This window comes from Nannospalax galili, unplaced genomic scaffold (assembly GCF_000622305.1).
Source record: "Nannospalax galili isolate Female #2095 unplaced genomic scaffold, S.galili_v1.0 scaffold46, whole genome shotgun sequence".
Taxonomy (NCBI): domain Eukaryota; kingdom Metazoa; phylum Chordata; class Mammalia; order Rodentia; family Spalacidae; genus Nannospalax; species Nannospalax galili.
The window spans coordinates 5,040,098-5,052,086 of NW_008355790.1; positions in this window are offsets into that span (position 1 = coordinate 5,040,098).

An 11,989-nucleotide genomic window follows, 5' to 3' on the forward strand; every position below is an offset into this window, starting at 1 on the left:
TATTCTTAATGGCTGTATCCTTTGGATGCTATCACATTTGATGTGGTTGTCTTGACTACAGTTGATTTTTTTTTCCCTCTAGTTGATTCTTCACATTTAAATTTTATTTATTTTTTTATTTTATGTGTATGCATGTATTGCCCACATGTAAGTAAGTGCACCTGTGTCATGCAATGCCCACTGAGGACAGAAGAGGCTGACGGATCCCCTGGAACTAAGTTAAGGACAGCTGTTAGCTGCCATGTGGGTGCTGGGATTTGAACCCAGGTCTTCTGCAAGAACAGCCAGTGTTCCTAACTGCTGAGCCATCTCTCCAGCCCCCCCCCCACCACGTTGCAATAAATTTTAAGGCCTGGAGAACTGGCTAACTGGTTAAGAGCACTGGCTGCTCTTTCAAAGGACCTGGGTTCGCTTCCCAGCACTCACATGGTGGCTAACAGCCATCCATAAGTCCAGTTCCAGGGAGTTTGACACCCTCTTCTGACCTCTGTGGCCATTGCCTGACATAGGTACACTTACATACATGCAGGCAGAATACTCATAAATATAAAAATATATATAAATAAATTTTTAAAATTAAATGAAATAATGCAACTCAGTAAAAGACTATGTTTGTTGAAGTTTTGTAAAATCATTGTATTTTTCCAATAGATAATGTAACTATTTTGCTTTGCTATAAATATAGGTATTAGTTATCTGTTTGACATTTCCAAGAATTTCTTATTTATAACTTCATTATGAATCATTACCACGTTCTGATAATTTTCTAGTAATGAATAGGGAATGGACACCAATTAGGAATGTGATTTTTTTGAGAAGAAAACTGATGAAACACCTTTGTAAAACAGGTTTCAGAGTAACTATTTTGCTTTCCTATAAATATAGGTATTAGTTATCTGTTTGACATTTCCAAGAATTTCTTATTTATAACTTCATTATGAATCATTACCAAGTTCTGATAATTTTCTAGTAATGAATAGGGAATGGACACCAATTAGGAATGTGATTTTTTTGAGAAGAAAACTGATGAAACACCTTTGTAAAACAGGTTTCAGAAGCTCTATAAAAGACTCATTATAGATTTCTGGGTTTGCATTTTAAATAAAATGAGACTCAGTAAAGTATACTTTGCTTCAAAATCTCATAATGATACCTAACACCTTATATGCTAATTTGGAAAACAACAAGAAAAATATTGAAAATGTATATTTTAACAACCATATTGCTTCTGGAAGGACTTTCTTCCATCCCTATAGGGCTCCTTCTGTGCTTAGGATGTTTTGTTCACTGTTAAATGAAAATTCCAGTGCCAGAGTTGGGTTGCCCCCCTATGAGCTGTTGGCCTGAGGGTCCCCAAAACAATAAAGGCCATTGCCAATAATGTTGGTTGTGCACCAGAAGTGGACAGAAATACCCTATTGCTGAAGCCACTACATGATGTGAGTGTAGGAGAGGGAGAAATCAAGCTTGGGCTAAGCTGAAAACTCCCTGCCACTGCATGGGTGGCTTTCATGGTGTCAGAAGGCGATAGGCAGATGGCTGGGGGAGAATTGTCTCCTATAATTCTCCTCAATGATGGGCCGTGTGGTTGCACTATCAACATACCAAACAAGATGTTCTTGCTGCTGCAATAGTGGAGTGTCTAGTGTATGTACAACCAGCAAATTTTCAATTGGATATAATGCCTGCTCCTAGGGGTGGAACACACATCTGTTACTGTAGAACAGGCCAACTCCCTGTGGCAAAGGAGAATATAGGCCCTAGTGGGAAACCACTGCGGTTGTTTTATTAGATGGATGTGATGCACTTGCTAAAGTACCATCCAAGCATTTGTGTTTACACCCATAGATTAGGTTATTATAGCAGACACTCTTTAGATGTTCTTGCTTCTTGCTGTTTGTCTTTTCATAGTAGATGGAATCCCACTGAATTGGCCAACAGCACAAGGAAAACAGACAGGTTCAGAGACCCAAAAATTGAATGCTTTGTCACAATGGGAGGAAGATCATCCCACACCTACCTCCTGCTCCAAAGCTCAGGGACTTTTGTGGAAGAGATTGGTGGAAAGAATATATGAGGCAGAGGAAGGGGTGGAGTGTTAACTGGAAGTGTCCTCCAACCACTATGCAGGCAAGCTATACTTACATATCCTACCCACACTCATCAAGGAGTCAAGGAGGGGATCAGTTACCCCTCCCACCCAATCAGTCGACTTTAGCTGCATTTGGGGGAGGGACTAAGTATATATAAGCCGAGAATGCCACAAGGCACCTCTCTTGCCATTTTGATTTCTTACCCCTACTTTTCCACCCCTAAACTTCATTGTGTATATATGTTTTTGTAACCTGCTTCAAGTTATTTCTGGAAAAATATGTTAAAAATTGCGTCTCTTTGGAATAATAAAAATACTTTTTAAAAAAGTATGAAGGTCAATTGTGACTTTGAAAATTGTCAAGTAAAGGATACTGAAGATAATTATTGAACATAGTGTTTAAAAATTAGCATAATGGTGTTTTACAGATAGAAAATATGTGTTGAACAAAAAGCTAGGCTTGAGTAGAACAGATATCTGTTTTTTTCTTTTTTTCAAATATTTTCACATTATTTTTCAGGAGGCAGAGGCAAGCAGATCTCTGTGAGTTCAAGGCCAGCCTGATCTACATGGAGAGTTCCATGCCCCCTGGGACTACAGGGAGACCTTGTCTCAAAAAGACCAAAATATATAAATAAATAAATATTTTTATTTTTGTGTGTATGAGTGCATAGGCATGCATGTAAGTACACCCATGTCATGCAGTATATGCAGAGGCCAGAAGACAGCATCAGATTCCCTGGAACTGGAGTTACAGACAGTTGTTAGCCACCATAGGGTGCTGGGAACTAAACCTGGGTCCTCTGCAAGGCAGCCAGTGTTCTTAACCACTGAGCCCTCTCTCCAGCCCTGATATCTATTTTTATTTAATAGAGACAAAAAGCATCAAAGTTGAGATCAGATGTTACTAGCAGTAAAAGGGTTATGGATGTTTTCAAAAGATTACTGAAAAATCAATTCAGAAGATATATAGTAAGTTTTACAACATGAATGAATGGATTGTCAATAATGAATACAACTTTTATTTTGAAGTCAAATCATGCTGTTTTCAAGAAAGATTTCACTAGATTATTACTCTCTTTTCTTGTGTCTCACATAAGTAACCAGATATTAAAACAGAAGAAAAAATGTAAATTTTCACTCAGCTCAAAGGACAGTCTCCAAAATGAAACAGTTGTGATAACATGTTAAAGAGGAGGTGGCAAGTCATCCAACTGGGTGATATATATGTTTCTTGCTACAGAAGAAACAATTCTGCAAGGATACTTAAAAAACTTTATATGAATAAGTGTGGAGCTTTATTTTTTGATGTAAAAATGGCATTTAGATACTGAGGTAACAAGTTTCAATACACTTGAGACTTTGAAGAAGGCCTAAGGCCAGGGGGTGAATTTGTTTTCAATGTGAAATCTGCATGCATACATTATAGATCTCATGTCAATTTGCAGACACTTTAGTCTCAAATATATAAAAGAGCAAACTTCTTTTTGTCTTTTTGAGACAGGGTCTCCCTGTAGCCCTATCTGGCCTGAACTCTTTATATAGACCAAGCTGGCCTCCATTTCACAGAGATTTACCTGCCTCTGCCTCTAGAGTGCTGCGATTAAAGATGTGTACCACCAAGCCTGGCTAAAAGGCAAACTTTTTTCTTCCAAAATCTATCATATGATGGATAAACTCACTGGGATAGGTATTTCATCAATAAACTCAGTTAACAGGCTTCTGGAAGAATAAAGCTTTATATTGACATACATTATCAAGATAGATTTCTGAATGAAAAGAGTTCTGTTCCAATTTCATGAAGAACAAAACTGACTGAGATTCAGATCTCATCTCTTGACTTCTGGAGACAAGACCCAGCAGGTGACATGGTCAGAATGTTAGGTTCCTAGTAAGTCTGAGCAAAACAAAGACGTGGAGTGAGGCCTACAGGATTGGCATCTAGTGACTTTTGGTGCTTTAACGTGCCATATATATGGAATGGGATGATAAACCTGTAAGTTATTATTCAAGAACAATCTTCCCATTGTTTTTGATATATAATAGGCAGTACAAACAACAGTGAATTAATTACCTATGCTGTTTTAAGTACTTCTAAAATAACTTATACCTATTTATTCATATGCTCTTCACCTCAACCCTCATAGGAAAGGATAGCACAGTTTGAGGCACATAAAGATTCTCTCATTCTCTCATAAAGTCATTAGGTAGTAGCCTAGGATATGAACACAGGCATTAGTATTGAGCATTGTACATTTCTACTTAAATATGTTCAAATGAATATAACATTAGAGTCATAACATGAAATACAGTATATTTAATTGCATACTTATTTTGTTCCAGAAATAGTCATTTTTTAAAGTAAATTTATGAATAATAACAAATACTGAACATAGGACTTTACAAAGACTTTGTTTATTCCCAGGATTTGTATAATCCTCTTGGTGACCTCATGCAGTGACATTACTTGCTTTTCAGTACTCTGCTATTCCTGTATGTCATACCACATGATGGATGTCATTGTGATCTCTTGGTGATTGCAAACACAGATAACTTCATGACTCCACATATGCCTTGATTGAGTCAATTGAGTCCTGACTTGATCACCAGATGTCTTATCTCTCCTCAGGTTTATCGGTCACTATGGTACTATAGCTCAAACCCTAAAATGGAGACCCTGTAAGTGCGTCCAAATCCATCTCTAGATTAGTGCTGCAGGGGAGTTTGGGGTGGTAGAGAGAGATAGGTGATTCAGCCCTATGAGAGAATTCAGAAACACTAGGATTTACAACAGTTCATTCCTTGATAACCTAAACTTTCTTTTTAACATATGACCTAAATCAGCCTCTCCAAGCATTATTTTGGACTTCTGGGGAAGACTGTAGATCTCATACTGTACCATATCCAACCTTGTAGACCAGCAAACGCTTAATACTAATAGAGGAGAAAGAAAACAATAAATAATAAACTGACAAGAAAACAGCAAATAAAGTTATAAGAACTGGCAAACATCCCTCAATAATAATCTTAAGTGTAAATCACCTCTAGTTATCAATAAAGTGACACCAACTAGCTGCTTGGATTATAAAACAAGATCCAACTATGTCAACATGGTGGTTCATGTCTTTAATCTCAGCACTCTAGAGGCAGAGATAGGTGAATTGAAGACAGCTTGGTCTACAAAGCAAGTTCCAGGTTACAGGGAGATCCTGTCTCAAAAAACGAAAACAAGACTCAACTATCTGTTGTCTCCAAGGTACATACTTCACTGTCAAAGTCATCAAAAAGCAAAGATTCAAAGGATGGAAGGCAGTTTATCAAGGAAACAGAAGCCAAAAATGAGACGACAGGTCCTGTCTGAGAAAGCAGACTTAAAAACCAAACTAGCCAGAATACATAAAGAACGTTACTACATATTAAAACAGAGTACTTAAGCAAGAATATACACTAATTATAAAGAATATCATCAAATGTTAGGGATCCTCATTTTATATGGAAAGTGCTGTTGGGCATAAATGGTGATAAAGATTCTGACCATAATATGTTTGACTCCCTTGTTCCACTATCATCTTCAGATAGCTTATCCACTAAATATGTATATGTATATGTGTGTGTATATATATATAATATACCACTTAAATTGTGGTCAATATACATTTTCAGTAGTCCATAAAACCTTCTGTAGAACAGATTACATTCTAGGCCACAAAAACCCTTAACACATGTAAAAGAATCAAAATAATCCAATTTCTTATCAGAATGGAATAAAACTTGAAATAAATAGCAAGAGAAACTACATAAATTGTACAAATACTTGGAGGTTGACAATATATACACTTTTTAAAGAACAGTGTGTCATTGATAAAGTCAGAGAAGAAAGTTGAAAATTGCTAGAATGAAATGAAAATGAAGACACAAAGTTAAGGCAGTTCTAAAATGAAAATATATGGGTATGAGAGTCTATAGTGAAATATCTGAAGGACTGCAATGAAACCACCTAAGAATGAACCTCAAAGTCTTAGGAAAACAGTGACAAACCAAACTGAAAAAAAGTTGGTGGCATGAAATAATAAACATTAAGGGAAAAGCTTAATGAAGACTACAAGAACTGTACATGAAGAGATTCTTTGAAAAAATTGAAAATAATGACAAATTCCTAGCCCATCTTACTAAAGAGAAAAATTAATAATGCTAGAAAACAAAAAGAAATTGTTATAATAGATTCCAGGAAAATTCAAAGATCATTCAGAAATACTTTAAAAACATATTCATGAAAATTGGAAGAATCTTTAAGAAACAGATAAATTACTAGAAATATAGACCAATAAAAATTAAATCAAGAGAATCTAATCAACTTAAGCAGAGCCATAGGAATGAATGAGAATAAAACAGGAATGAAGGGATTCCCACCTCATACAAAGCCAACAACAGTACTCCCTTTCCCATTCATTCCTGTGCTTATCACCTCTGCTCTCTTAGGAATTTCGTGGACCCCCAGATCTGGAACCTTTTCCATACCTGCCATGGATTATGAAGGTCAGTCCTCGAATCTCAACTCAAAACTTGCACCTATCCTTAGATTAACTGAGGATGCTTTTTGCACTCCATATGCTAATCAACATAACATGGTTTCAAAACTGAACACCAAACACTATGCAGCTGAGGTATAACCTAATAAATTTAGGAGACAGCATACAAGATACAAATAGCCACTCCTCACCAGAGATGAGATGAACTACCATGTCAAGAAAACCATCAATAACTCAAGTCCAGATGCCCATGTCTCATCTAAAAAACACAAACAACATGAATAACCAGGATAAAAGGTCTACTATAGAAATATGTACCACCATGGTAATGTTTCTTGAGAGCATCAGTCTAGTGGATGCAAAAGACAATGACTCAAAATTATAAATGTGTTCCAGGAACTTAAAGAACATAGAAATAAAAGACTAAAAAAAAAAAAACCCTGTGAAAACACAGTTGAATGAAATAACAATTCAGATTATACAATTAGAATTCAATAAAGAGAATCTCTGAAGAAAAGCCAACCAAATGAAGCACCAAGTAGACAGGACCAGAAATTAAACTCACCACCACATACAATAGTCTAAACTCTAAAGGTACAGAACAAAGAAAAGATAATGAAAGCTGTGAGAGAAAAAGTTCAAGTCACATATAAAGACAGGCTCGTTAGAATATCAGCTGACTTTTCAATGGAGACTATGAAAACCAGAAGGACTTGGACCAATGTCATACAAGTCAGGAAAGATCACAAATTCCTGCCCAGACTAATATATCCAGCAAAAGTATCAGTTGTAACTGAGGGAAAAAGAAAAACTCCATAATTAAAAACAGATTTAAATAATTTATTTCCATGAAACCTGCTCTGTAGTGAATATTTATGGATTACTTTTGCCTGGAAAGAAGACTAAACACTCTAAAGAGGGTACAAATAACAAATAAATTATCTCAGAATAGATAACCAAAAGAGGCTTAAAAAAACAGTACCACAAGACTAACATAACAGGAATGAATACACATTGGTCACTAATAACTCTCAATACTAATATTTTGAATTCCCCAGTTAAAGACACAGAATAACTGATTTGATTAGAAAATAGGATCCATTTGTTTGCTACCTACAAGAAATATACCTCACCAACAATAATCAACACCATTAGGGTGAAAGGAGGGAAAAATATTCCATACAAATGGAACTTTGAAACAAGCAGGTATAGCTATTGTAATATCTGATTTAGATTTAGATTTCAAGCCAAAACTAGTCAGAAGTGAAAGGGAGAGCCACTTCATATTCATTAAAGGAAAATATATCAAAGATACTTCAATCATAAATGCAGGGGCACCCAATTTCATAAAAGAGACATTACTAGATCTAAAATTTCTCATTGAATCCAACAAAGTGATAGTGGGTGACTTCAATACCCCACTGATACCAATAGACAGGTCAAAAAGACAAAAAATGTAAATCAAGAAACCTTGAGGTAAAATGAAATGATAAACGTACCTAACAGATATCTACAGAACATTGTACCCAAACAGCAAATAATATACTTTCATCTCAGGGGCCCATAGAACTTTTTCCCAAAGAGAACTGCTACAGGCATTACCATCCCTGATCTTAAATTGTACTACAGAGCTACAGTAGTATAAATGAATTATACTAGCATAAAAACAGACACACTGATAAGTGGCATAGAATTGAGAACCCGTATTTTAATCCACACATTGACAGTCCCCTGAATTCTGACAAATGAACCACAAATACAAACTGAAGAAAAATGCAGCACATTCAACAAATTGTGCTGGTCAATCTGAATACTGGCATGCAGAAGAATGAATCTAGAGTTCTATCTCTCAGCATGCACAAAACTCAACTCAAATGAATAAAGGACCTCAACATTCTCAAGATCCCGAACCCTGAATCAGATATAGGAGAAAGTAAAGAATGCATTGGAATTTGTAGGCACAGATAATAACTTTTCGTACTGGACTGCACAAGCATTAAGCCCAACAACTGGCAAAGGGCCCTCATTTACAGCAAAAGACAAGATGAGATGAGTGATGTGGCAACCTACAGAATGGGAAAAAATGATCTTTACCAGCTATTCCTCTGACAGAGGGTTAGTTTCTAGCATGTACAAAGAACTAAAAAACCTAAACGTCACAAAGAAAACAACCTGGGCCTGGAGAGATGGTCCGGTGGTTAAGAACACTGGCTTTTCTTGCAGAGGACCCAGGCTCAGTTCCTAGAACCCACATGTCAGCTAACAACTGTCCATAAATCCAGTTCCAGGGGATCTGACACCTTCTTCTGATCTCTGTGGGTATTGTACAACATGGGTGCCCTTACATACATGCAGGCAATACACTAAAACTGATAAAATAAAAATAATAAATAAATACTTTTTAAAGCAAGCAAACAAATCAAACATTGGGGAAGAAGATGAACAGGAAATTCTTTAAAGATTAAATACAAATGGTTGAAAAATACCTTAGTTAATGGTCAATATTTTTATTGATTAGGGATATGTAAATTAAAACTAATTTGAGATTTCATCTTATCCCATACATAATGTCTAAGATCAAAAAGCAAAAACCAACAGTTGCCGGCAGGGATGTAGAGAAAGAAAAACCCTTATTCATTGTTTGTGGAGTACAAACTGGTACGACCACTATGGTAATAAGTGTGGATAGTCCTCAAAAAGCCATAAATTTATCTACCATTTGTTCTGCTTTTGGGCGTACCCAAAAGACTTACTTTATACGCTACTGCAGAAATATCTGTTCATTCATGGTCATTGCTTCCCTTTTCTTATTAGCCAAGAATTGGAAACAACCTAGATGCCCAACAATTAATGAATGGATAATGAAGTTTTGATAGATATAGACAATGGAATATTATTCAGCTCTTAAAATAAAAATTATGATATTCACAGGTAAGTGATTGGGAGTGGAAATAATTATCCTAAGTGAACTAACCCAGAACCAGAAAACAAATATCATATATTCTCTCTCATAGCTTGATGCTAGTTTTGAAACCTTAGGTATTTCATTTGAAAATGTGGAGATGGCAAGAAACTAATAAATGGCCATGGGCTATCAGCAGGCCTGTGGGGGAGGCTTTCTGGGAGGTGAGGTAGAACGCAGGGATAAAAGGGAGAAAGATGAATAAAAGGGTTGGAAGGGTTAAATGGGGGGATGGGAGAGTAGGGAAGAGGAGGGACAGTGGGGAGAGCTAACATAATGTCCCTTAGAAAAAGTCATATGGAAACCTATCACTATAGAAACTATTTAGAGTATATACATATACATTATAAAAAAAGATTAAAAAGAGTTATCTTATAATGGGTACAGGGGGGCATTACACCAACTAGACAGCATAGGCTAGCAAAGTAAAAGCGCAGTGCCAGGAATGGACTCCCTCTCTAGAAGCTTATTGATTGGGGTTCTCATAAACTCTCAAAACAATACTGACCATCCCCCGTGATCTTGGTACTTACTGGAAATTCATGGTAAGACTCTGTTGCTGTAGATACTACATACATGAACTGTAGAACAAACAAGGGGAAATTAAGCTGCTGCTTACTTCAAAGCTTCATATCTACTGTCTAGTTTTCATAGTGCAGGGAGGTATGATGAAAGCTACATGAAGAAGAAATACAGCATGAATCCTACCCATCTTTAAAACTTGCAAGCTACAACTGGCCTAATAAGTTATGCCCATTCTTGCAATAATTGCATGAATATTATAGGAGAAAACAACTATTTTTGTATTTTTAAGGTCTGCTTGGTAAGACAGAGTCCATAACTGACATTGATATCTTGCCTAGGAACCAAGGATAGACAAACCATAGGCCATGGAATAAACTCTAATACAACTATTCTGCTAAGGGACTGGAGAGATGGCTCAATAGTTAAGAACACTGGCTGCTCTTCTGAAGACCCGGGTTCAAATACCAGCACCCACATGGTGGATAACAACCATCTGTTACTCCAGTTCCAGTGGATTTCACCCACCTTTTCTGACCTCCATGGGCACTGTACAACATGAGTGTACTTATAAACATACAGACAATAAACTCATACACATAAAATAAATAAATGAAATATTTTTAAAAAACAATTCTGCTAAGCAGATACAGAATTATACTGATTTCTGATGATGAATTTTCAAACCCATATATTAATTCATCTCTCAACTCTGCAGAGGTGTTTTCTTATGCAGCAAATGGTAATCAACAGAGAGACCCACAACTGGCCAAAGTGCAAAGAATAAGAGGCTTTAGACTGCTTGTCCCTGAATAGAATACTGTTATCAAACTTCTGCCTCCAAAGACTCAGGGATTATTGTGGAAGAGGGGGGAGAAAGATTGTAAGGGCCAGAGGTGGTGGATGACCACATGGAAACAAAGTTTTCTGCACAGAGGGTCAGTTACTTGTATGAACTCAAAGCAATGGTGACAGGATGGCTAAGTCCCTCATAAGCTCAAGGCAGACATAGAGAAGTGGGTGAGGAACTTCAACCCAATCTGAGGATCTATAGGCCTGGGAAGGTGAGATTCAGTCTCATTTAAGGGTGAGGCTCTTGGTAGGTTGGCTAGGCTCCAGTGGATGAATCCACACTGCAGGGCAACTGGGGACACAAAGCTTACACCATAGGACCTAACACACACACACACATACACACACACACACACACACACACACACACACACGGTAGGGAGTTAGTAATAGAGGGTGCATATTTTGGAGGGAATCTAAATAGAACCAAAATATATTGCATGAAATTCACTCAATTCAATAAAAAGGAAAAAATACTCTCTCTTTTTTTAAAAAGAAAAAAACCAAAAAATCCCTCCAAAACATCCCAGAACTGAATGAATTCACCTCTGATTTCTAACAAACTTTCAAAGAGCTAAGACCAGTGCTCCCCCAACAATTCCATAAAATAGAGAGTAAATGAACATTACCAGTCTCAATCCAGGAATTCAGCATTTCCCTGAAACCATGACTGAATACATTCACAACAAAAGAGAAAACAGTAGACCAGTTTCCCCGATGAACATAGATATATACATTCTCAATGGAATACTTTTAATTCAAATTCAAGATCACTTTATGAAGATCATACACCTTTTCCAGGTCGAAAGACTGGCTCTACATTCTCAATCAGCAAATGTAGCGCAGCACAAACTTAAGGGTAGAAATTATGGGGCTGGAGAGATGACTCAGAGGTTAAAAGCATTGGCTGCTCTTGCAGAGGACCTGAGTTCAGTTCCCAGCACCCACATGGAGAATAGGGGATCCAACACCCTCTTCTGACTTCCATGGGCATTGCATGACACAGGTGCACTTGCATACATGAGGCAATAC